This window comes from Esox lucius, chromosome 1 (genome assembly GCF_011004845.1).
Source record: "Esox lucius isolate fEsoLuc1 chromosome 1, fEsoLuc1.pri, whole genome shotgun sequence".
In the NCBI taxonomy this organism is placed as follows: domain Eukaryota; kingdom Metazoa; phylum Chordata; class Actinopteri; order Esociformes; family Esocidae; genus Esox; species Esox lucius.
In genome coordinates this window covers 21858460-21883020 of record NC_047569.1, presented here as the reverse complement: position 1 = coordinate 21883020, position 24561 = coordinate 21858460, and the positions used below count along the sequence as shown (strand labels likewise).

The window sequence follows — 24561 nt, the reverse complement described above, 5'->3', positions numbered from 1 at the left end:
CGCCATGTGTTTTGAGATTTATCGTTGTATGTTTATAGCTGATTAAAGTGAACAGGCTGGAGTACACGTGTTTTAACAGTGGGTAATTTAATTACCATTGTCAAATGTAGGCTACTGAAAATGAAAAGATGTGACTTGTAATAGATTATATGGGCTGGTTACCCTGAGAATATGTGGAGCAGTGGTTTTAAGGAATTTGGGTGGGGGCTGAAAAGGTTGGTGTGGGTATTATGTGGTGGAGGCACTCATGCTTTCTGGCCAGCTTAGCAGTATATGGGCTTTACATTAATGGACTGAAGCAGGGTGTACCATATTTAATATACCAAGGTCCAGTGTTGGGCCCAGACCCCTATTTTAAGAAATCCTAAACAACATCTGTAGCCTTCCTCATTTGACTCTTGTCCTTGCACTCTGGCTTTCTCTTCCTTTGAAAATATTTGTGAACTCATCAAAAAGTGTGTCTATGGCAGTTTAATAAACTACATTGCTTAGATTTTTGTCTTTCAATTTAGGCTTTAGATTTTGCTAAATAGGTTCTGTTTTATTTTTCCAGGTTAACAATATATACAGCTCTGGAAATAATTAAGAGACCAAGGCAAATCAGTTTCTCTGGTTTTACTATTCATTGGTATGTGTTGGAGTAAAATATACATTTTTGTTTTATTCTATAAACTACTGACAACATTACACCCACATTCGAAATTACACTATTGTCATTTAGTGTATTTATTTTTAGAAAACAACATATGGTCAAAATAACCAAAACAATATGCATTGTTTTCAGACCTCAAATAATGCAAAGAAAACAAATTCCTATTCTCAACAACAAAATACTCATGTTTTAACTTCGGAAGTGTTCAGCAATCAATATTTGGCGGAATAACTCTGATTTTAAATCACAGCTTTCATGTGTCTTGGCATGCTCTCCACCAGTCTGTCACATTCCTGTTCGGTGACTTTATGCCACTCCTGGAACAAAAATTAAAGTAGCTCGGCTTTGTTTGATGGCTTGTGACCATCCATCTTCCTCTTGATCAAACTCCAGAGGTTTTCAATGGGTTTCAGGTCTGGAGATTTGGCTGGCCATGACAGGGTCTTGATCTGGTGATCCTTCATCCACACCTTGATTGACCTGGCTGTGTGGCATGGAGCATTGTCCAGCTGGAAAAAACTTCTCAAAGTTGGGGAACATTGTCAGAGCAGAAGGAAGCAGGTGTTCTTCCAGGATAACCTTTTACTTCGCTTGATCCATGTGTCCTTCACAAAGACAAATCTGCCCCGATTCCAGCCTTGCTGAAGCATCCCCAGATCCTCCAACAAATTTCACATTGGGTGCGAGACACTGTGGCTTGTAGGCCTCTCCAGGTCTCCGTCTAACCATAAGATGACCAGGTATTGGGCAAAGCTGAAGGTTTGACTCGTCAGAGAAGATGACATTACTCCATTCCTCTACGGTCCAATCCTTATGGTCTTTTGCAAACTTCAGCCTGGTTCTTGGCTTCTCATTGATGAAGGGCTTTTTTCTAGCTTTGCACTTCTTCAGCCCTGCCCCTAGGAGCCTGTTTCGAACCGTCCTCAGCGTGCAGCTTCACTCCAGCTGCTGTTTGCCATTCTTTTGTAGGTCACTTGATGTCATCCTACTGTTACTGAGTGACATTTGAATGAGTTGACGGTCATCTCGGTCAGTGGACAGTCATTTTCACCCTCTGCCAGTCTGTAGCTTTGTTGTCCCCAATGTCTGTTGCTTGACCTTGTTCTTATGACCTGCTGTGTTTGAAAGTTTCAGGATGGAAGCAACCTGACTCTCACTGTATTCCTCTCCCTGTAAAGCCAGAATTGAACCCTTATTTTCCTCACTCAAAGCTTTTCTTTCCAACTCTTGTCATGCTGAATAGTTACTTTTGTATTCAAATTACCTTTGAGGTTCTACTTGCACTGTTTTCCATCCAGATGGTCCTATTGCAAGAGGATAGTGATGACCACAGCAGTGTTTTTTTTATACTTTTCCTTGTTAAAATAGATTTGGTTCAGGTAATCACCTAAACAGTACCTGATGTTTTGGAATTTAACAGACACTGGAATGGAATGGCTGCCATACATGTAGAGAGTGAAAAGGAGTGGTCTCTTAATATTTTCCAGAGCTGTATATTTTTTTTTATGTTCAATGTAGAGGAAACACAATGAAATTGGATGTACTTTGAATTTTAAAGTCCATTTCATTGATTCAATTTAATTCAATATACTTTTCTTTAGGTCTGGATAATTCCTGTTTTTGTCTCATTCCCCTTTTAATCATGAATCTGGTACTTTAATTACACATAAACGAGAGAGGAATGTGCAGGTATTTTAATAGTTCTGCGCTGCTGGTAATCATTTCATGGAACGTTATAAAAAATAACATATCAAATAATATACAGAACATCTGTCAGGTTAGCCTTCTTTGTGGTTTTGGGGGAGATTGAAAGTATTTTGGTCAACCCACAAGACCCTTGAGCACTTCTGTCTAGCCAGAACTTGTTAAAACAATTAACACATGGGCCAAAACAGAAACCTGAATTTGCAAGACTCAAAACATGAAATGCATGACACTAATCTCATGAAAAAACATGGATATCCAGAGACAAAAAGCAACATTTTACTTTTCTACATTTGGTACTTTATCAATTCAATGATTCTATATAATCAAAGAATAAAAATAAGAAACAAGCTAACAAATCACTGCAAAAACAAAGCAATGACATAAATGTATCTTATATATACTGTATATTTGATATAAAACCAGTTGTTTGGATCCTGAATAGGGTAATGCCTGTTCTAATTTAATTAATGCACACCTGTTTCACAGTCCTGCTGGAATGGTATAGACCCTCTCTAGATACAGGTATGTTGTGGGTAGGTCTACCAAATATCTCCCCATGTATTTATCCCACCATTTGGTTTGCATTATTTTGGATTTGTCTAAAAATCCTGGGCGGCAACAATTTAATAGTTGGCTACCACTACTGCTCAAGTAAAGGGGAAACACTTCTTTTTGCAAAATAAATATTAATGGTTAACATTGCATTCCTCTGAGGGTGAAAGAAAGGTGCTTGAAAGTGAGTTAATAAAATGTACAACATATGTGGCAGGTATGATGAATGGATGTTGAGCGTGACATTTAGATCATTGATTCATTTGGGCCTTGTGCTAGGAGGCTTTTGATAAAGCCTGTTTCAACATTTCCTGGGTTTCAAAGTTTTATTGGTTTCTTACACTTTATAGCGGTGTCCTTGCAGCTTTCTTTTATCCTAAAACAAAGCACTCTGTTTAATGTGTGAGTGTGTATGTATACACGTGTGTGCATGTGATTGTGAGCAAAGAGAGACTGGTGTGTGTATCACTGTGTGAATTTGTGTGTGTGTATCACCATGAATGTGAATTTGTGTGTGTGGATCATCATGAGGGTGAATTTGTGCGTGTGTGTGGATCACCATAGGTATGAATGTGTGTGAGTATACAAATAGATTAAGGTGCTGGGAAGTTAGATAAACATGTGTACTGATGTACTCCTGTAACGTGTATAAAATAATTCCTTGTACATTTTCTTAGACAGAATCCATTGATAGACATGGGGTGTGTTTTAAGCTCCTCGATAAATAAGCCTATAAGTGATTGGAGGCGGTTCAGACATATTTATTTACAACAGCAGTATTTTTGTAATTACGGAAAGTTCAACTAATTATGCTATAATTTGATTGAGCTTGCTGTCTGAGTGTCTAAAAATGAACAGATTTTTTTCTTAGCAATTATTGTGGCCTGTGTTTTGCTGATTGCTTGATCTCACTGGTAGCGGGTAGATATTGTTGTCCTTTCAGCAATGTTCCTATCCGCCTCTACATTACAGGATAACCGGGTTGTCGGGTGTAAAGACTAGCCTAACGGGAGCCCTGTAACCACACGTGAAGGTGAGCTTTTTTAAAACCGGGGCGGTAATTTCTATGCGGCCATGGGTGTCGATGTACGCTTTTGTATAGCCGTGGGAAGCAGGGGTGCTGGTGTTGCTTTAGCCCCGTGATTAAATCGAACTCCGTTCCTTAGAATCAATACCCTCTGATTTAATCAGGCATTAATGCCCTCCCAAAAAACGAATGCCTTTCAGCCAAAGTTGCCGTTGTGCCATTAGGGTAAAAAGGGCCATTCTGCGGACTGGCGATCACACGAATGCAGAGCTCGGTGTAGATTAAGTGTTTCATTCTTATTTTTTGCAACAAAAATATTTTCTGAAATCTAGCATGAAAATCAAGTGCAATTTATTTTAAGGATTTCTGACTTTTTGTGTCATAGCCTGACTCTGCAAATCCTTTAAAATTGTATTAAGCAACGCGGTTAAGTGAGCCTTGCGAACTGTTGCCTAAACAGCAGTTACTTCCAAAGTAAATAGCTTCAGCTTTTTAGATGCCGGATGGAAGTAATTTTTTAGGCTAACTGAAAATATTAACTGCGACATATATTTTATGTTTATTGAATATTTATATTATTGTGCGTATGTACGGTTTTTCATTGTATGTGACAATAGGCTATATTACTTGGCAAATAACAGAGTGAAAATATTATACAAACGTGTACAGGTTTACATTAAGTGCTTCTGTTGTAATCTGAACATTATTCCTGTTTATCATTAACTTGCACGTTACATTTGCTTCCACCTGCTGGAAAGTGCAACCTTCTACTTCTTGCTGTATGGAAGACCCAAACACATGTCTAAGTCTGTCATGGACACAAATTGTTGGCAGATCCCTTTGAGATCAATGAGGTCCAGTTTTTCCCCGATGGGCATGGCACACTGCAGTGTGGTTTAGGTACATTTGGAATATGTTCCAAATGTCCACTTTTGGCTTGAATAGTGTCCACTTTTCCACTTTTCAAGAGTCCACTTTTGGCTTGAATAGTGGCTTTTACACACTATTGCAGCTTGTGATCCTGCAATGGTTTCTGTCCGTTTCTGTAGAGACATATTTAAACCCTCTAGCTCTCCTACCACTTCTTATGGTAGGAGTCCAAGGACAGTTATCCCTTTGTGAAAACGTTCTAGGAGACCATTAGCCTTCACACCGATGGCTGAACCAATAGAGGCCATCTCTTTCAATTTTGACAACAGACTATACTTAGTGAGAACTGAGATAACAGCGTTTCCTCGGACTGTCCACCTGGTTGGACACAGTGGTTTCAGTGTTGTGTGGCGTTCTCTTGATTCTGCTTTTCTCTCAAACACTACCTTGAATTTCCCTGATTACATGCTCAGAATCCCCAACCCATTGCAGGGAATCACATATTAGGGGAGAGGATATGCAAGCAGGTTGATTGACCAGATTTAAGCAGTGTGCACAACAGTGAACATCTCTCCAGCACAGCCTGTGCTCCTGTGTGCTTGCTTGCTGAATTTCATTGTGCAGGATGACGCTGAGATAGTCCATACATTTGACAAATAAACTTGAACTAAACTTTGACAAACAAACTTGAATATTGGTAGCACTGTCATAATTATGTCTGACCGCGTAAGCCTGACATGGGAAGATTCAAACTCAAAAGGACATCAACAGCTACCCTAGCTAGCTCCTCTCCAGGGGCCTATGATACTTTATACACACCAATGAATACTTCCTTTGGCACCAAGTCGTGGTCCACATATCTTAAACACACTGACTCTTGCTCTTTCCCCTCTACGTCTTGAGTGTCATTAATTATTATGTAGTACTGCACAACTGGTAAACCCCTGATGGATGTTGCTATGCCGCTCACAAATATTTTGGCCAAGAAGTTCAAAAACTCATTTTGGGCCTGGGGGCTAACATAATCATTACAACCAAGTAGAGAGAGTAGGATCATCCTTTGCTATAAATTGTTAAAGCTGATATAGATTCCCATTATTTGCCTCATGGTCTCGAAAGGATACACCCCGCCTAGTGAGATATTGCACTGAACTCATAAGCTTCTCAAGACAATGCCTTGCCTCTTGCTGTTTTGTTGCCCAGGCACTTGACAGCTGTGCATCTATGGGCCTTGCCTCTTGGGCATTAACTGTGACAGCCTGATGGTGGGATTTACTTTGCTGATGACGATCAAAGCTAACTAAAGCATGCTTCCTGTTATTAAATCCCTTGGTGGAAAACGCAGCTTCTGCTTTTATTCCCAAAGTGCAGTTTTTGATGGTGAATGCTTTGACACACTGGAAACAGAACTGCTTTCAAGGAGGGGTTATAATGAATCCATGGATATTGCTTGTACCAACTGTCTTGAAACCGAAAGACTCTGTGTGACAGTCTGTACTTCCACGTACTTAGAATCAGGTTGGTTTGGCTTTCTTCAGTGTCTATAACACTGACTTCTGTGCTGCTACACACATCTTCCATTCAACAGTCACTACCACTCTCACTGTACATGTCCTTCCATGCACGTGGACCAATCTCCTTAAAAACACATGAAATATTACACATTAACTACTCTGCATCAACTAATGCATATACTCAGAACAGACTTCGGTTCAATCTGATTATTAATTGCTAACTGCTTCCAATTACAATAGTATTACTTCATGTCTGTCCTTAAATTTGTTGTAAAGTTAGTATTGGAACCAAATTCTATGCTGGAAACAAAACATGAAATAGACTTTAATTTTTCTTTTACATATTTACATATGACAAAAAAGTAAGTTATCGTTAGTGATGGTCATTCGAGGCTTCATTACCGTTCTTCAGCAGCAGGATATTATGCTAGCAGTGCTAATTCAGATTTTCTTTTTCAAAATAAAAGCCATAATTGAACTATATAAGTTAATATATTTAACAATCTTGTCTATGAAGTTTATGTTCAATGTCCTTTTCAATGTTATTCTTGTCTTTTCTTTTTCACAGACTAGCTTGTTAACTATATTGCCTTATACATTTCAATTATGGCTTTTATTGTGATAAAGATAATCTGAGTGCTGCCAGCGTAATATCCTGCTGCTAAAATAACGCAAATGAAGCCTCGAATGGCCGTCACTTGTTACCAAGCGTGCCGCACAAGCCCTGAAAAGTGAAGCCAAAACGTCTCGATCGCCCCCTGGTGAGTGGTCCCAGTATAGGTCATAAACCCCGCCCTCCCCATGTTATTCAATGGGACGCGAGACCAACTAAACAATTAAATTACCCTTCAAATATATTTTTTCCGAAGCTGGTTTCTGTCATTTACTGTAGTTTGTATCACGCTAATGTAAATTCAAGAGTTTGTTTTTAAAATAAGTTTGTTTTTAGTTAGTTATTTAATGCTCTAAAAACGGTGGTGTGACGTCGTGATTCACAGCTGTGATTGACAGCTATCTGAGCCGAGGAGCCACTGAATCTTCGGAGGACTGAGGAGATTGGAACTTTACATTTAATCTCTAAATTTCTATAATTGATATAATTTCACACGGATATAATGGGTTGTTCTGCAGTACATTGTGCTAACCGATCTGGCATTTCCAATCGATCTTTGAATTGTTTTTGGTAAGTTAAATTTATAAGCTATTTAATTAGTAAATAAATGTAATGGGCTAGCTAACGTTAGCTAAAAGACAACAAGCCTCGTTAATAGCCATGTTAATAGCTAGCAGGTGATCGTTAGCTAGAAGTTACCAATTATTTTTGTATTAGGCATATTCTAAATTAAGGTTAAACATGATGTAAGTTAGGCTATAACATATCGTCTAGGTTTAACAATCAAAGGTTGTACTGTACTTGGACTTGCGATTGATTACGGTATGCGCATTCTGCGAGGGAGAGTGAGGGCGGGGCACAGGGGTGGGGCCGTTGATTTTCGCGGCTTTACGGCTTTACTTCCTTCTCGCTACTGCGCATAACTACTGCGCAGAACTGGTCCCAAGATCGCTATCTGCGCAGATGCAAGTCCAAGATGTCAGCGCAGTATCAGGACACTGGTGGCTTCATTTTTCACCAATGGAAAAGAGCGAAAGGGCGTCGTCCATTATTTATACAGTCTATGCTTGTTACTGTCACCTATACAGGTGCTGGTCATAAAATTTTAATATCATCAAAAAGTTGATTTATTTCAGTAATTCCATTCAAAAAAGTTTAACTTGTATAATGTATACATTCATTCCACACAGACTGACATATTTCAAGTGTTTATTTCGTTTAATTTTTATGATTATAACTGACAACTAATGAAAACCCCAAATTCAGTATCTCAGAAAATTTGAATATTTTGAAAAGGTTCAATATTGAAGACACCTGGTGCCACACTCTAATCAGCTAATTAACCCAAAACACCTGCAAAGGCCTTTTAATGGTCTCTCAGTCTAGTTCTGTAGGCTACACAATCATGGGGAAGACTGCTGACTTGACAGCTGTCCAAAAGACGACCATTGACACCTCGCACAAGGAGGGCAAGACACAAAAGATCATCACTAAAGAGGCTGGCTGTTCACAGAGCTCTGTGTCCAAGCACATTAATAGAGAGGCGAAGGGAAGGAAAAGATGTGGTAGAAGAAAGTGTACAAGCAATAGGGATAACCGCACCCTGGAGAGGATTGTGAAACAAAACCCATTCAAAAATGTGGGGGAGATTCACAAAGAGTGGACTGCAGCTGGAGTCAGTAATTCAAGAACCACCACGCACAGATGAATGCAAGACATGGGTTTCAGCTGTCGAATTCCTTGTGTCAAGCCACTCTTGAACAAGACACGGCGTCAGAAGCATCTTGCCTGGGCTAAAGACAAAAAGGACTTGACTGCTGCTGAGTTATGTTCTCTGATTAAAGTAAAATTTGCATTTCCTTTGGAAATCAAGGTCCCAGAGTCTGGAGGAAGAGAGGAGAGGCACAGAATCCACGTTGCTTGAAGTCCAGTGTAATGTTTCCACAGTCAGTGATGGTTTGGGTTGCCATGTCATCTGCTGGTGTTGGTCCACTGTTTTCTGAGGTCCAAGGTCAACGCAGCCGTCTACCAGGAAGTTTTAGAGCACTTCATGCTTCCTGCTGCTGAACAACTTTATGGAGATGCAGATTTCATTTTCCAACAGGACTTGGCACCTGCACACAGTGCCAAAGCTACCAGTACCTGGTTTAAAGACCATGGTATCCCTGTTCTTAATTGGCCAGCAAACTCGCCTGACCTTAACCCTATAGAAAATCTATGGGGTATTGTGAAGAGGAAGATGCGATACGCCAGACCCAACAATGCAGAAGAGCTGAAGGCCACTATCAGAGCAACCTGGGCTCTCATAACACCTGAGCAGTACCACAGACTGATCGACTCCATGCCATGCTGCATTGCTGCTGTAATTCAGGCAAAACGAGCCCAAACTAAGTATTGAGTGCTGTACATGTTCATACTTTTCATGTTCATACTTTTCAGTTGGCCAACATTTCTAAAAATCCTTTTTTTGTATTGGTCTTAAGTAATATTAAAATTTTCTGAGATACTGAATATGGGATTTTCATTAGTTGTCAGTTATAATCATCACAATAGGCTCTGTGCACAAGCGTATGGACGAACTTCCGCTTTAGCCAGATGTCGGCATATCATTTTCCGGTTTACTTAAGGCGATCACCCGCGTCGCCCAAAGTTTCTGTTTTTAGTAGATGTCTCCAAGACCTGCCTAAAATAAGCATTAGTGATGTCCATCGAATTGTTGATGCCTGGTCTCCTGCTCCAACAAGCAACCGGAACATGGGATTCAATCTCTACGTATCGAGGTATCTGCACAACTACGAGGGTAAGTAGTTTACTGTGGGGTGCCGGCCGGCTATCGGCTAAACTAGTTTGCGACGTGTTCCTATTTAGTGTAGTATTAGGCAGGACAATAGAACGCATAAAAATTCACCCTAGCCTCAAAAACGGCAAAGGAATGCTGGCTGAGCTGGAACGCTAGCGCGTCCCCATAGCAAGTGAATTGAAATGAACCTTAGTTCAGCCTCTTCTAACCTGAATGAAGCTTAAAATTCCATAGCCTCAAAAAAGCACCAAAACAGGTCTCCTCTTTTATTTTACTACTGTAACCTCATTTCACAACGAAACTGAAAAATAACAACTGGCATAGGAAGTAAACATCTGGTCCTATATGGTATTAATTGCGCTTAAACCTGCGTTAAGTGGAAGTATATAAAAAATCACCTTTTCTGACTATTTCTAGTCTAGCGTTTGAAGTCATTGAATGGCACAAGCCATATTTTATTAAAAAGAGGACATTCTCCTGATTAAAATGATGCCCCATTTGTACTTTGAAACTTAAATGAGTCACGTATATTATTTCTTTTTTTCCGTACAACAGCATCACTCATCTTGTTGTGAGTTTAGGTGTTTACTAATGCGGATGAGTATTAGTAAGTAAACCGTAAACTGCAATACTGACTTTTAGACAAAACCGGAAGTTCGTCACTACGCTGGTGCACAGAGTCTATTAAAAGAAATAAACATTTGAAATATATCAGTCTGTGTAATGAATGAATATAATATACAAGTTTCACTTTTTGAATGGAATTACTGAAATAAATCAAGTTTTTGATGATATTCTAATTTTATAACAAGCACCTGTATAGGTAGATACCAGGGATGGAAATTAAATTTTTTGTCCACCGGCCACTGTGGCTGGTGGATTTCAAAATATACCAGCCACTTTCTTGTTTTTAACCAACAACGTGAAGCGTGTTTACGACATACCAGAGCAGTACATTATCAGATTTGTCTCGTCGTAAACTAACCAATCGCGGGACTCCCCATTGTCTGCTTTTCTCCATCGTTCTTTAAAAAAAAGTTTTTTGACTTTCGCCTCTTTGTCCACTGGCTCCTCCTGAGATGTTTTCTCAGCGGACCTCTAAACGCCTGCGATGTAACGCCACATATTTTTTATGTGCGCCGCCTCTAAAGTGTACGTAAGAGGATTAGTGCCAAGCAATAATACAAAAAATAAAACCATCTCGACAATAAAGTCACATCGTTGTGTTTCGAGAAAAAACTCGTTATATTTCGAGAAAAAAGTCGAAATACAATCTTGAGAATAAACTCATGAAATATCGAGAATAAAAGTCGAAATTAAATGTAGAATAACGCATTCGATCAGTGTGCATTGCATAGCCTACTGATGGCAGAGTTGGATCAATTAGTCAAGCTATATTATAGACTTTCTTTCAGTAACAAAGAAATACTATCAACTATTAGCTAATTATGACAGAATTATAATTAGCATACGAATTTAAAAGAGAATTTGCAAGCGGCTAGGTCTTTTTAGAATTTTTTTTTTTTTCCAATTTGCGCGATGTACTTGCTTTTGTCCAACTTGAATTGACAACCAGTGGACCAATGCAAGGTTATCGCTGGCTTCACCTACGCGCGATTCATCGAGGTTTCGTGGTTTCCCATAAGACGGATTATTAAACTTTATTCTTGATATTTAATGAGTTTATTCTCAAGATTGTATTTCGACTTTTTTCTCTAAATTTAATCTTGCGTTATAATGACTTTAATGTCAAGATGGTTTTATTTTTTTTTATTGCTTGGCACTAATCCTCTTCCGTAAAAGTGTCCGGGTGAAACAGTATGCTATTTTTATTTACCCGCCACGGTGGCCGGTAGGTGAAGCGAGTTTACCCGCCACAACACAAAATCACCCGCATTTGGCTGGTGGCGGGTGCTAATTTCCATCCCTGGTAGATACAGTATCTATGTCATTCACAAATGGCTAATTAGCTGTTAAAACGGCCAGTGGCAAAAAAGGATTTGTTCAGGATAGACAAAAACCTTGCTGCCTACAACCTTGAGTAGATACGTTAAGGGAAGCCTAAAATGAAACTGTTTACTATATTTCGACTATTTCTGGTGGATTTTCAAATTATGTCTCAGGATATGTTCAGGATAGACAAACGCTTTGCTGGCTACACGATTCTCTCATCTTTTCACTTGACGAAAAAGTCAGTTATCGTCACCTATATTGATACAGTAGTTATTGTATCAATGTCATTCATGAATGGCTAATTAAAACGGGCCAATGGCAGAAGTCATACTGTTCATAGATACTACTTGTGGTGGAGGTAAACATATAAGAAACTTTACTCAGTTTAACATTAGTTAATGGTGTCTAACAACTGCATGTGTGCAGTTTGATGGTGTTGTGGTTAACGACCATGCGTTTCATGTGGGTGAACCGGGTTTCATTCTCGAGAGGGCAGCCACGGTTAACACATTTTATTGTGGGCCCGGCTGAACTAGGCTTGCCTGGTTTCTTGTTTTTACTGACATTATCGCCGTTTAATTTACTTTTAAGAAACAGACATTTCAAAGGCGACGGGTCAGACTAAGAGCGGTTCAAAACCCCTTAATGATGAGAAAAATGTTGAGGTCCGTAACGTGGCCCGGTATGGCGCAGCCGGGTCCCCACCCTGGAGCCAGGCCCGGGGTTGGGGCTTGTACGCGAGCGCCTGGTGGCCGTGCCTTTCCCCATGGGGCCTGGCCGGGCTCAGCCCGAAGGAGCAACGTGGGGCCGCCTTCCCATGGGCTCACCACCCACAGGAGGGACCATAAGGGGCCGGTGCGGAGAGGATCGGGCGGCAGTCGAAGGCGGGGGCCTGGACAACCCGATCCCTGGACACGGAAACTAGCTCTTGGGACGTGGAACGTCACCTCGCTGGCGGGGAAGGAGCCTGAGATTGTGCATGAGGTTGAGAGGTTCCGACTAGAGGTAGTCGGGATCACCTCTATGCACGGCTTGGGCTCCGGAACCACACTCCTTGAGAGAGGATGGACTCTTCACCACTCTGGAGTTGCCCATGGTGAGAGGCGGCGGGCTGGTGTGGGTTTGCTTATAGCTCCACAGCTCTGCCGCCATGTGTTGGAGTTTACCCCGGTGAACCTTCTTGGAGTATCTGGGAGGGGTGCTGGAAAGTGCTCCGACTGGGGACTCTATCGTTCTACTGGGGGACTTCAACGCCCACGTGGCCAACGACAGTGACACCTGGAGGGGCGTGATTGGGAGGAACGGCCCCCCTGATCTGAACCCGAGCGGTGTTCAGTTATTGGACTTCTGTGCTAGTCACAGTTTGTCCATAACGAACACCATGTTCAAGCATAATGTTGTCCATCAGTGCACGTGGCACCAGGACACCCTAGGCCGCAGGTCGATGATCGACTTTGTTGTCGTTTCATCTGACCTGCGGCCGTATGTCTTGGACACTCGAGTGAAGAGAGGGGCGGAGCTGTCAACTGATCACCACCTGGTGGTGAGTTGGATCCGATGGCGGGGGAGGAAGCTGGACAGTCTCCTGTCAGAGAGATCTTTAACTCCCACCTCCAGCAGAGCTTCGACTGGATCCCGAGGGAGGCTGGAGATATTGAGTCAGAGTGGACCATGTTCTCCACCGCCATTGTCGAAGCGGCCGCTCGGAGCTGTGGCCGTAAGGTCTCCGGTGCCTGTCGAGGCGGCAATCCCCGAACCCGGTGGTGGACACCGGAAGTAAGGGATGCTGTCAAGCTGAAGAAGGAGTCCTATCAGGCCTGGTTGGCTTGTGGGACTCCTGAGGCAGCTGACGGGTACCGGCAGGCCAAGCGGACTGCATCCTGGGTGGTTGTGGAGGCAAAAACTCGGGCCTGGGAGGAGTTCAGCAGGCCATGGAGAAGGACTATCGGCCGGCCTCAAAGAGATTCTGGCAAACCGTCCGGCGCCTCAGGAGAGGAAAACAGTGCCCTACCAACGCTGTTTACAGTAGAGGTGGGCAGCTGTTGACCTCAACTGGGGAAGTCGCCGGGCGGTGGAAGGAGTACTTCGAAGATCTCCTCAATCCTGCCGTCACGTCTTCCATTGAGGAAGCAGAGGATGAGGGCTCAGAGGTGGACTCATCCATCACCCGGGCTGAAGTCACAGAGGTAGTCAAGAAACTCCTCGGTGGCAAGGCACCGGGGGTGGATGAGATCCGCCCTGAGTACCTAAAGTCTCTGGATGTTGTGGGGCTGTCTTTGTTGACATGCCTGTGCAACATCGCGTGGCGGTCGGGGACAGTGCCTCTGGGATGGTAGACCGGGGTGGTGGTCCCTCTTTTTAAGAAGGGGGACTGGATGGTGTGTTCCAACTATAGGGAGATCACACTTCTCAGCCTCCCCGGGAACAGTGCGGTTTTCATCCGGGCCGTGGAACACTGGACCAGCTCTATACCCTCTACGGGGTGTTGGAGGGTTCATGGGAGTTTGCCCAACCAATCCACATGTGTTTTGTGGATTTGGAGAAGGCATTCGACTGTGTCCCTCGCGGCATCCTGTGGAGAGTGCTTCGGGAATATGGGGTCCTGGGTCATTTGCTAAGGGCTGTCAGGTCCCTGTACGACCGAAGCAGGAGCTTGGTCCGCATTGCCGGCAGTAAGTCAGACTTGTTCCCAGTGCATGTTGGACTCCGGCAGGGCTGCCCTTTGTCGCCGGTTCTGTTCGTAATTTTTATGGACAGAATTTTTAGGCGCAGCCAGGGGCCGGAGGGTGTCAGGTTTGGGGACCACACGATTTCGTCTCTGCTCTTTGCGGATGATATTGTCGTGTTGGCCCCTTCAAACCAGGACCTTCAGCATGCACTGGGATGGTTTGCCCCTGCGACCCGGCCCCGGATAAGCGGAAGATGATGATGATGATGACATTTCAAATGTTTTTGGTGCAGTTCTAACAGGAGTGTGCAAACTGCACACAGTTACTGCAGTAAAGAATAAAAGCATTTTTTGACAGCTGCTCAATTTTTATTGATTGATACACAGTGAATTGGTTTGAAAAAGCTTGTCTCATGTCTTAATTCACTGCCTCTGTAACTTGGTTGCATGTACAGGGTTAATGACTTAATGGCTACCAGGGCACAAGTCAGTTAAAAAGACATTTTAGACGTTAGTATGATGTTTTCTAAAAGGTGTAAAATAACAGTCATACAACCTGAATACAACTTGCATAAGACATCTTATTTATGACCAGTTCATGCCTCCTGGTGTTAGTCATCTAATCCTGCACTCATAAATCTCACAGCATGAGCACAGGATTGCATCTCTTACGATTAGCCATTTCCAAGCGAGCATTTTATAGTCAATTAGCATTTCTATGTATCTGCCTTTTTAGTACAATGTCCTCACTTGACTGTAAGACTTTACCAAAATGTTTATTTCTCTCCAGAATTTAGCCTGATAGACAGTACCAAACCTTACCAGAGTCTGCACAGTCCTAGGCCATGCCACCAAAACTCATCTCACCTTCGATGTTTGTAAACAATTGTTTAAAAAAAGGCTTCAAATGTGCAGGCTCCTAGTGGCAAGACATCTATTGGATGTTACATTTCAAGAAACCTCCCCCAACATTCCTGTTGAAGGCATGGTTAGTGTGGTTGAACAATTTTCAGAATCAGAAAGAGTTTTATTGCCAAGTAAGTTTCACTACAAACAAGGAATCTGTTCTGGCCATAGTCAATTTGGTTCCAGGGGCATGTTCAAGAGGCCTACTGCTGTAGTAAAGAAACTGTTATTGTGGTTGGTTTTTGATAATGATAGACCTCAGCCTTACTGCCAGAGGAGAGGGCACTGAATAGTACATTTCCGGGGTGAGAGAGATCAGCCCCAGTCTTTGCTGCTCGACTCCACGTCCTGGAGGTGTGTAGGTCGTGTAGAGACGGCAGATTGCAGCCAATCACCATCTCCTACAGCGTTGCAGCCTGCCCTTGTCTTTGGCAGTGGCTGCAGCATACCAGACGGTGATGGAGGAGGTCAGGATGGATTCTAATGGTAGTGTAGAAATGCACCATCATAGTCATTAGGAGGTTGAACTTTTTCAGCTGTTGGAAGAACTACATGCTCTGCTGTGCTTTCTTTGTAAGAGAGGTAATGTTCAAATCCCACTTTTGATCCTGGGCGACGGTGGTGCCTAGAAAGCAAAAGGAATCCACAGGGTAGACTGGTGAGTCACCCACAGCGATGGGGGGAAGGGCAGCTGAGCTTCTCCTGAAGTCCACTATCATCTCCAGAGTCTTTAGGGTGTTGAGCTCCAAGTTGTTCTGACTGCACTAGGACACCAGATGGTCAATCTCCCTCCTGTAGGTAGACTCGTCTCCATCAGAAATAAGTCAGATGGGGGTGGTGACTCGGGCACTCCCAGATGGGAGAACTTGTCTTGGAGCAAAGCAGGAATTATGGTGTTGAATGCGAAACTGTCCGCAAACTGTCCACAAACGGGATTCTGGCATAGATTCCTGGGGACTCAAGATGCTGGAGGATGAAGTGAAGATCCTTGTTGACCACGTCACCCACAGACCTGTTGGCTCTGTAGGCAAACTGCAGTGGATCTAGTAGAAGGTCGGTGATGGTCTTGAGGTGGGACAGTACAAGGCGCTCAAATGACAGCAAAACCACAGAGGTCAAGGTGACAGTTCTGTAGTCGTTAAGTCCTGTGATCCTTGACTTTTTGGGGACTGCGATGATGATTGAGGACTTAAAACAAGCCGGGAGGCATCATGTCTTCAGTGAGGTGTTGAAGATGTCAGTAAACACAGCAGAAAGCTGATCTGCACAGTGCTGAAGGGTGGATGGGGAGACATCGTCAGGCCCAGCTGCATTCTGGGGGTTCTGTCTCTTGAATAGCCTGTTAACGTCCCCTTCCAGGATTGAAAGTTCCATTGTAGTGGCAGAGATGATTGGGATGGGTGATTGTGAATGGGCCCCAATAGTGGGGATGACTGAAATGGGTGATTGTGAATTTCTTTTCACTATAAAATATTTTCCTGTCAGTTATTCCATAATGCTAGTTTGCAACATTGCTGAAAATGGAAAACACTGATACATGAACACCTTACATCGCCCCACTGGCTAACTGGTGTTAAACGGGCCATATAACATCAGGTACACTATGCTAAAAGTTTTTAAATAACCAAGGGTGACTGACAGCCTGTGGTGTATTAAAATTAAATGTGACAAAACACACGGTTACAAATTATTGATGACAGTAACCGATTTCTAAATTTGGTGGTTTTGTGGACTTTCGCATCACAACTAGGTGTCCTTATTTCAGGTCTGTGCACAGACCTTTCGAGGACTAGGGACTGAAATTATAAAAATGGGCTCCCTGGATAAATGGCCGCAGTGGAGGCCATAAGTTTCCAAGATCCACATCACGTAGATGGACGAGACGATGCATGCTTGTCTGAGTGAACGACGTGTGTCACGCTAATTGCGGGCACAGATGGGCAGAAAGGGCACTTGTTGAGTTCCAGGGGCTCAAGCCACCCCTGGGGTCTATCTGCACATGTGCCTGCCCTATATTTTGTCCTGAAGACAGCCATCTGTCCTGTATATCAGGAATTAATGTAGATTCTAGAACTTCTAAGCAGTCAGAAACAAGTATTTAACAATACTGTAGAATGAAATATGTTAAATGAATAGGCATGGATTGAAGTGTCACTTTTTGTTTTCCATATCAGATCTTGGATTCCATGCGATTTTATTGGTACAACAAGGATATTGTCTCTACTGACTGGAATTTCAAACAGAATAGCTGTCAACTTTTTGGCCTGAAATGAAACAGTTACATTTTCCTCATTATATTAAAGCTTTAACGTCATGTCTGGTTTTTGGTTGTTAGCAGACCGACATTCACTTATAGTTTGAGTAATTGCCTATTTCAGTGTTGTTGTAGAGCTATGAAGAGTTGATGATCATACCTTTTTAATCCATACACTGTGTTAAATGCCTGTTTGACATTAGTTTACCATCCTCATTTAAAATGTAATTCATAAACATAATATATTCATAAACATTTTCTGGGCCAAAAAGATTGTTCTTTTTTTATCAATACATTTGAGTTTAGTCATAATATTGGTTTCTGTTTCCTCCGACAGATGAAATTGAAACTGAAACCAACTCTGTATTACTGTACAAATAAGGAAACTTCAAACAATGATTTTTGATTCAGTCAATGTTTATTTTTTTACACTGCATTTGCCTCTCTTGGTTGCATGCTGAAAAAACAATTTGGATTGAAATATTGTTTTGGTTTAACTGAGCGTAACTCTTTGAAGAGTAACTATAATAATTTTTTCATAGTTCATTGCAAAAGTGATGTACTTTACAGTATTTAGGCATTTTTATATTAAACCTAGATATTTTACAACTAACGGTTTTACCCAACCATTTCTAATGTGATATTGAGATAAAAAAAATATTGGGGCAGCCTCAAAAAGTTCCTAAATTTGTCACTACTGTCTTTTACCAATTAAAATATTTGAAATATAGAAAACTAACCCCTCCAAAATGCAGACTCTGGTCACTTGTTATTTTTGAAACATGTGAGTCTCAGAAATTAGATCTGTAAGAATTAATATAAAAGCAGGTGTCTAAAAGTGTAATTGTATTTACATATGTAAATAGAAAGTGTCTATAGCAAATGAATGCCTTTCATAAATATTCCCAAACAAGACATAGAGGGAAAATCACATTTCATGCAGGACTTTCATTTGACCAGTTATCTGGGACCCATTCATGTATTAATTGCATATTTTACCTCAGCAGTGGAGTGATTGACTGCTGTGTGTGAACAGCATTTGGTATTAATGGAAACACACAAAATGAGGTCTCTGTGCTAATGGATATATGCAGTGTGCAAGAATCACAGTGGACAGTCATTCCAATATTAATAAGTGAGCATGGAGAATAGATCAGCATTGTCTGCGGCCATTTTAGGAATAATCACTGTGGTAATGCCTTTTGTCTCAGATGGATGATTTGATTAACTGGAAGCATTTTTTTTAAATTATTTTTGTATTCTACCTGCTTTCCACTAGGGAGGATTTCATCATATTCTATGTGCAGTTCCATGTCAACACACAAGCTTGCTGTTAAAGGGCCATGTTTGTGGCCCTAGCCGCATATACCTACATATATAGGAATATATAGTATAAAACCCATAGTGGTATGCTAAAAAACTGAATATTACATTTTTGGGGGTAATTGGTTATTATTATTATTTTTAAGAACAGTTCTACATTTCAGCCTTGAAGTAATGCATTTCAGCCTTGAATATGAGAATGTTCCTAACAGACATGATGTCACATCATAGGACAAAAGAAAACTTTTTTTTTAAGAAAGTATATTTTGTGCAATAAAATAAATGCTGTTGAACAACAAAAAATACTTCAAATGAAATACTTTAAAACAAGAACACTGTTTCATTAAGCGATATTGTGCCCTAAAATGTTAACACTCATAGATATCAAGGCAGCACTACTGAAGAACATTCTGTTATTAATACCTTCGTCCACTGATAGAGTGTAACAATAAAAAAATAATTATCTTTAGTGCTAATGCTAAAAAACACTTTAATTCATTCCTATAAAAGAAACAGAGCGTGAATGAGTTTAACAATTGTTTTGGTGCTCCCCTTGCTGCTGTAACAACCTCCCTTCTTCTGGGAAGGCTTTCCACTAGATGGTGGAACACTGCTCAAGGTAATTTCTTCCCTTTAACCACAAGAGCCCAAATGAGGTTGTGCAATGATGTTGGGCGATTACACCTGGCTTGCAGTCTGCATTCTAATTCATCCCAAAGGTGTTCAATTGAGTTTTGTTCAGGTCTTTGTGCCGGTCAGTCAATTTCTTCCACACAGTTCTTGACAAATCATTTCTGAATGGACTTTGCTTCGTGCACAGGGGTGTAGTTATGCTGAAATAGGAAAGGGAATTCCCCAAATTTGCAGCAGTTGGAGTTGGAAGCACAGAATCTTCAAGAATGTCATTGTATACTGTAACTTTAAGATTTGCCTTCACTGGAACTAATGGGCTTAGGCCAAACCATGAAAAACAGCCCCAGACCATTACTCCTCCACCATTCCCAGATTGGTTAATCAGACTACAAAATTGTGCAGCATGATTTATCACTCCAGTAAATATGTTTCATCTTGGTCAAAGGTGCAGCGTTGGTATGCTTTACACCACTCCAGCCGCCTCTTGGCATTGCACATGGTGATCTTAGGCTTGTGTCCTGCTGCTCTGCCATGGAAAACCATTCCATGAAGTTACTAAGGGTTTTTGTGACTTTTCTTCTGGAGAGGCAGTTTGAAAACAGTTTTGGGAGGGGAATGGGAGAAAAAAACAAGCTAAGGAGTTGGAATAATTCAATTAGGTCAATCAATTAAATTCACCACAAATTACAACTTAAAAGTATGTTTAACTATTAGGTCAATCAATTAAATTCATATGTGAATTTAATTGATTAAATTCTCTTTCTCATTTACTCTGTTCGCTGTCTTTTCTGTTTATCATCAGTACTATTTACTTTCTGCATCTTGCTCTCAGGACATCCTCTTTATTCTCAGGATCACCATTTAACCTGTCACGTATCTCTGTTTTCTCTGAAGTTGACATCTCTGTCTGAAATGGACAAAAAGAAAAGAAGAAAATAAATTCAATGTCCATCAATGGACCTAGGATCATAATTGTGAGTGAGTGAGTGAAGGCACATGCATGTTTTGCTTCTCAATGTTTTTCTCAATGTATTCTTCTCAGTTTTTCATTGTTTCAATGTATTCCATTTATTAAGTTGAGAAAAATTGCCATTGATGAATCTACATTTTAAATACTAAAAACAATAATGAATAACTGTTCTGGGAAAGAAGATCGCAAAAAAAGTAAACTGTATGTCCAGTGGTCTAACAGAAATATCCTTTGGTGTAACTTGGAAAAACGTGTCACACCAGAGAACAAACTGTCCCTTGGGCAGTGTGGGGCCATGTGTTGATTAGTTAGTATTCCACCACAGTAGCATCTGAAATAGGTTCACACTACATTATACATTGTTACTTTAAACTTGAACACTGTCTGGCACCAATAATCATACAGTGAGTTATTTCTTCTATTGGCTCTATACTCAAAGTTCAGATTCGAAATAAAGGAATTACTAGTAGGTTAAAGTATACAGCTTTTATTTATGTATAGTGCATATTGATTTCAGACAAGTGAACTTGTTCTAATGGGAAATAAAAAGGAATCTCTGCAACTCTGATATGCTCACATGGTAAATTTATTTTGACCCATAACAACAATCTGATGAGCATTAAAATAAATTCACCATGAGAGCTACATACATCCATTTTTATTGGAATGTTTTTCTGTGCTGTACTTAATCAGTTTGATGTGCAACATTAAAAACAATTAATTCTCGAGTGGGAGCCACACATGCCCAAACCCCTTTCACCATATTTCACTGATGATATGATATATTCAGAACCTTTTTTCCTTAACACTTCTTTTGCCATCACCTTGGTCTAAGTAAAATGTTGTCTCATGTATTCACAAGAGCTATTTCCAAAACTCTGCAGGCCCTTGTAGCTACTGCCATCATGTTTTTTAACACAACTAGTGATTAGCACCTTTGAGTCTAGTTTTGCTGGTGAAATCTTTCGGCGAATGGTAGTAGCTGACACATTAGACATTAACCGCTCGCTAGTGCCTGCACAAATGCTGTAAAGAAATACCTATAACCTGGCACACCTCTCTAGCCAGTTGTCACTACATATGGTGCCCTGAAATATCAGATTTCTAATCATCTGGAAGCCTAGCGTCTGTGGATGGATCACACAGGCTACTATGATTGACATTTCTTATGTTGTTGACGTCTCCCTCTCAGTAAAACCACCAGAGAAGATGGGTACTAACACTGCTGTACAGCCAGGAATACAGTAGGTGGCTCTAAAGAGCTTCAGATATGTGTGTGTGTGTGTGCGTGTCTGTGCATGCATGCATGTGTGCGTGGTAAACAGTGAGATTGGGGGTGCAGTTGGGTGTGCTAAGGGGGAGTGTGGTGGCTGCAGTTAACAGCACCCTGACTCTCACCGTGCAGGTATTACAGGCACAGGGAGAAAGGGAGAACTTCAACTACGCCTGGATCAACGTGTTATGCCCAGAGGGACGCCAGGCAGAAAGCTGATTGGCCACACATACTTAGTCTGTTTGTATCTGTTGAGTCCTTTCGTTCTTTGCTTTAAAGGAAATTATTTTCTCTCTGAGTCTAATCTGTAGAATAGCATATCAGGGTGGTAGAGAAAAAGCTTGCAGTGTTTACATCACCATGAAACAATAAAAAATCTGGGTTAATATAATCCAAAACAGCAGTGACATTGCTCATCTTTTCAAAAACAGACATCTCATTTGAGAGGGATATGAAGATGATGGGGAATTCATCTTTCAGTGATGGTAATGATGTCTGTGTCTATATGTATGAGTCCTGGACAAAAACATATTAATGAAATGCACTCTAGTGCCTATCTAAGACATTAATTCAGAGGAATGTGTATCAAACCGATTCTAGATGGACACACTATATTCCTCTGGTCCACCCAGAGAAGAAAGAATATAATATTCTAAGCTACAGTTGTGCTGGCAGAGGAAGTTCTTTTACTTATGTTAGAATACAAATTCAACTGAAATTCAGGCTTGAGTTGGGTCATTAAAGCTACAGTACATTTTCATAAATGTTGCCTTTTACCAAGTGAAAATGTACTTAAGTCATTATAGTAGTATCTACCTCTCATACAAACAGAAATATTGAAGAATTGGGTAACCTTTATGAAAGAAACATTCCTTGATAATATTTGAACGTTCAGTAATGTAGATATTTCTGTCTTTACACACCTGTGAGGAGGAACTTTATAACTAAACACAAAAAAAGGAATTGTAATGGATCAGTCAAAGTATATTCATCATTTATTAAACAGTCTTCCTATGTTCGTAATAGTAAGCATCATCAACTGTATTTTATCAACCCTGTAGTAACTGACCTTTAAAATATATTTTAACTGATTTAATGACGAATAAGATCATAAGAAATGTAATTAAATTAAAACAGAATTAATTTGAAATGAATAAAATAATTCATGTTGTTATGGATTCATTATTGGTTTATGAGATCCTTATGAAAGCATTTTAGTCTCTAGAGTCCAATCCTTAACTGGCTGTTTTTAGGTTGTTACATGTAAGTACATAATTTGCAATGAACATTTATTATTTTCCTCTGTGTAATGGTGGAGCAAATTCCAGAGGTGGCTTGATGTGGTAAGCATAGTCTTATTAGTCTCCATGGGACAGATGGTCAGTTGCTGAGGCCCGCAGCACTGGGAAATAAACTATTCTTTACTAGTGCCTCTGGCCCTTTAATTGCACATTCCTGCCAGATAGGAATGTGAAGGTCTAGTAAAGGTTCTGTACAGCTGCTGCTCATTTCATGGTTACGTTTGCACAGTGATGCCAGTTCAGCTAAACCTAGTTTATGTAAAAGTGAGGATTTTATTTAAAAGGTTAGGGTAATTTATCAATGCTATTTGGAGAACAGCAAAATGTACTCCAGTCAATAACAACTCTGCTCAATGGTTACCAAATAATGGGGCCCACAAATGGACAGGAGGGGCATGGAGATATAAGCAGATGAACAAATTATTTTACAATATTAAACGATCCACAAATAAAACGGATAATTTGTTATAGGTTAAAATCCTAATATTCTCCCCCTTAATCATACTTGGTGTATCGCTACAATAATCCATACATTGTAATATAGAGGTGGGATGGTGGATACTTGGCCCACACAGCAGTCTGCATCAATACCTGACCTATTTATTCCACCTTCTCTCTACTTATTCCACCTTTTCTCTACCCACTTAGCAAAACCTGTACGAAATCTAACAGTGCTGTCAAATTTCATACTAGTAATTAATTAGCGCAAATATAAATTGTAAATAAAAATGTAGATATTACAAAATGAATTTGGATCCTCAGTGGGAAAGATTGGTTACCACTGCTAGACAATGTCATGTTATTAGTTTGTAGCTCAAACCAGTCAGAAGTTACAGTCTGCTTTCTAAAACCCCTCTTTATCATTAAAATCTAAAATATGGCAGGGATATTACCATGATTAGCACACAAACTCAACCTGTGCAGTAACACTGCTTGCTTCTCAGAGTGTACCTGGGACAATTGGCAACTATAATTGCCCAGACTGGAATGGACAAAGGCAGCAGGACCATGATCGAGGCCGACACTCACCTGGGATTGCTCAAGATCAATTTGTGGGAAGCACTGTTGAATCCATGAAAGATGACATTCACCAGCTAGCTGAACTAGCAAAGCAGAAGCCAGCAGTGTTGGAAAACACACATCGTCAAAAGCTTTCATTGGCTGGGAGCTGATCAGAAAGAACAGTTTCAGGTCAAGCCAAAGCTGGTAGTAATGTTTGTAAGACATAGCAGAGACCCTCAATTCAGTGTGATGAAGAGTGAAGAATCAGAGAAATATGGGCTGAAACATGATTATATTACCTGAAAGACAGGGTTTCTGATGGGCTCAAGCCCTATCTGGCCTTGAAAGGCATGATTGTATGAAGTGTTCAGATGAACACGATAAGAGTCCATAGCACATACATGATGTGTCATTCTAATTTTGGTTGCCAGTGCTTTTTCACTGCAGGATCTCCACTATACTGAACTTTAAGGAATTATGCCCTCAATCTGTAAAACATTTGAGGTGAGGAGATGCAGTTGGCGCACCTTGAACAAGGACAGA

General features: G+C 40.9%; 1 long non-coding RNA gene across 1 annotated transcript; it reads left to right on the top strand.

Annotated features, from left to right (window-relative positions):
- Positions 1-3863: 3863 nt before the first annotated feature.
- Positions 3864-22053, top strand: LOC109615800. The gene is made up of 4 exons (XR_002196796.2): positions 3864-3944; positions 20367-20446; positions 21635-21686; positions 21848-22053. It is a non-coding gene; the product is annotated as an uncharacterized LOC109615800 (long non-coding RNA).
- The last annotated feature ends 2508 nt before the right edge of the window (positions 22054-24561 follow it).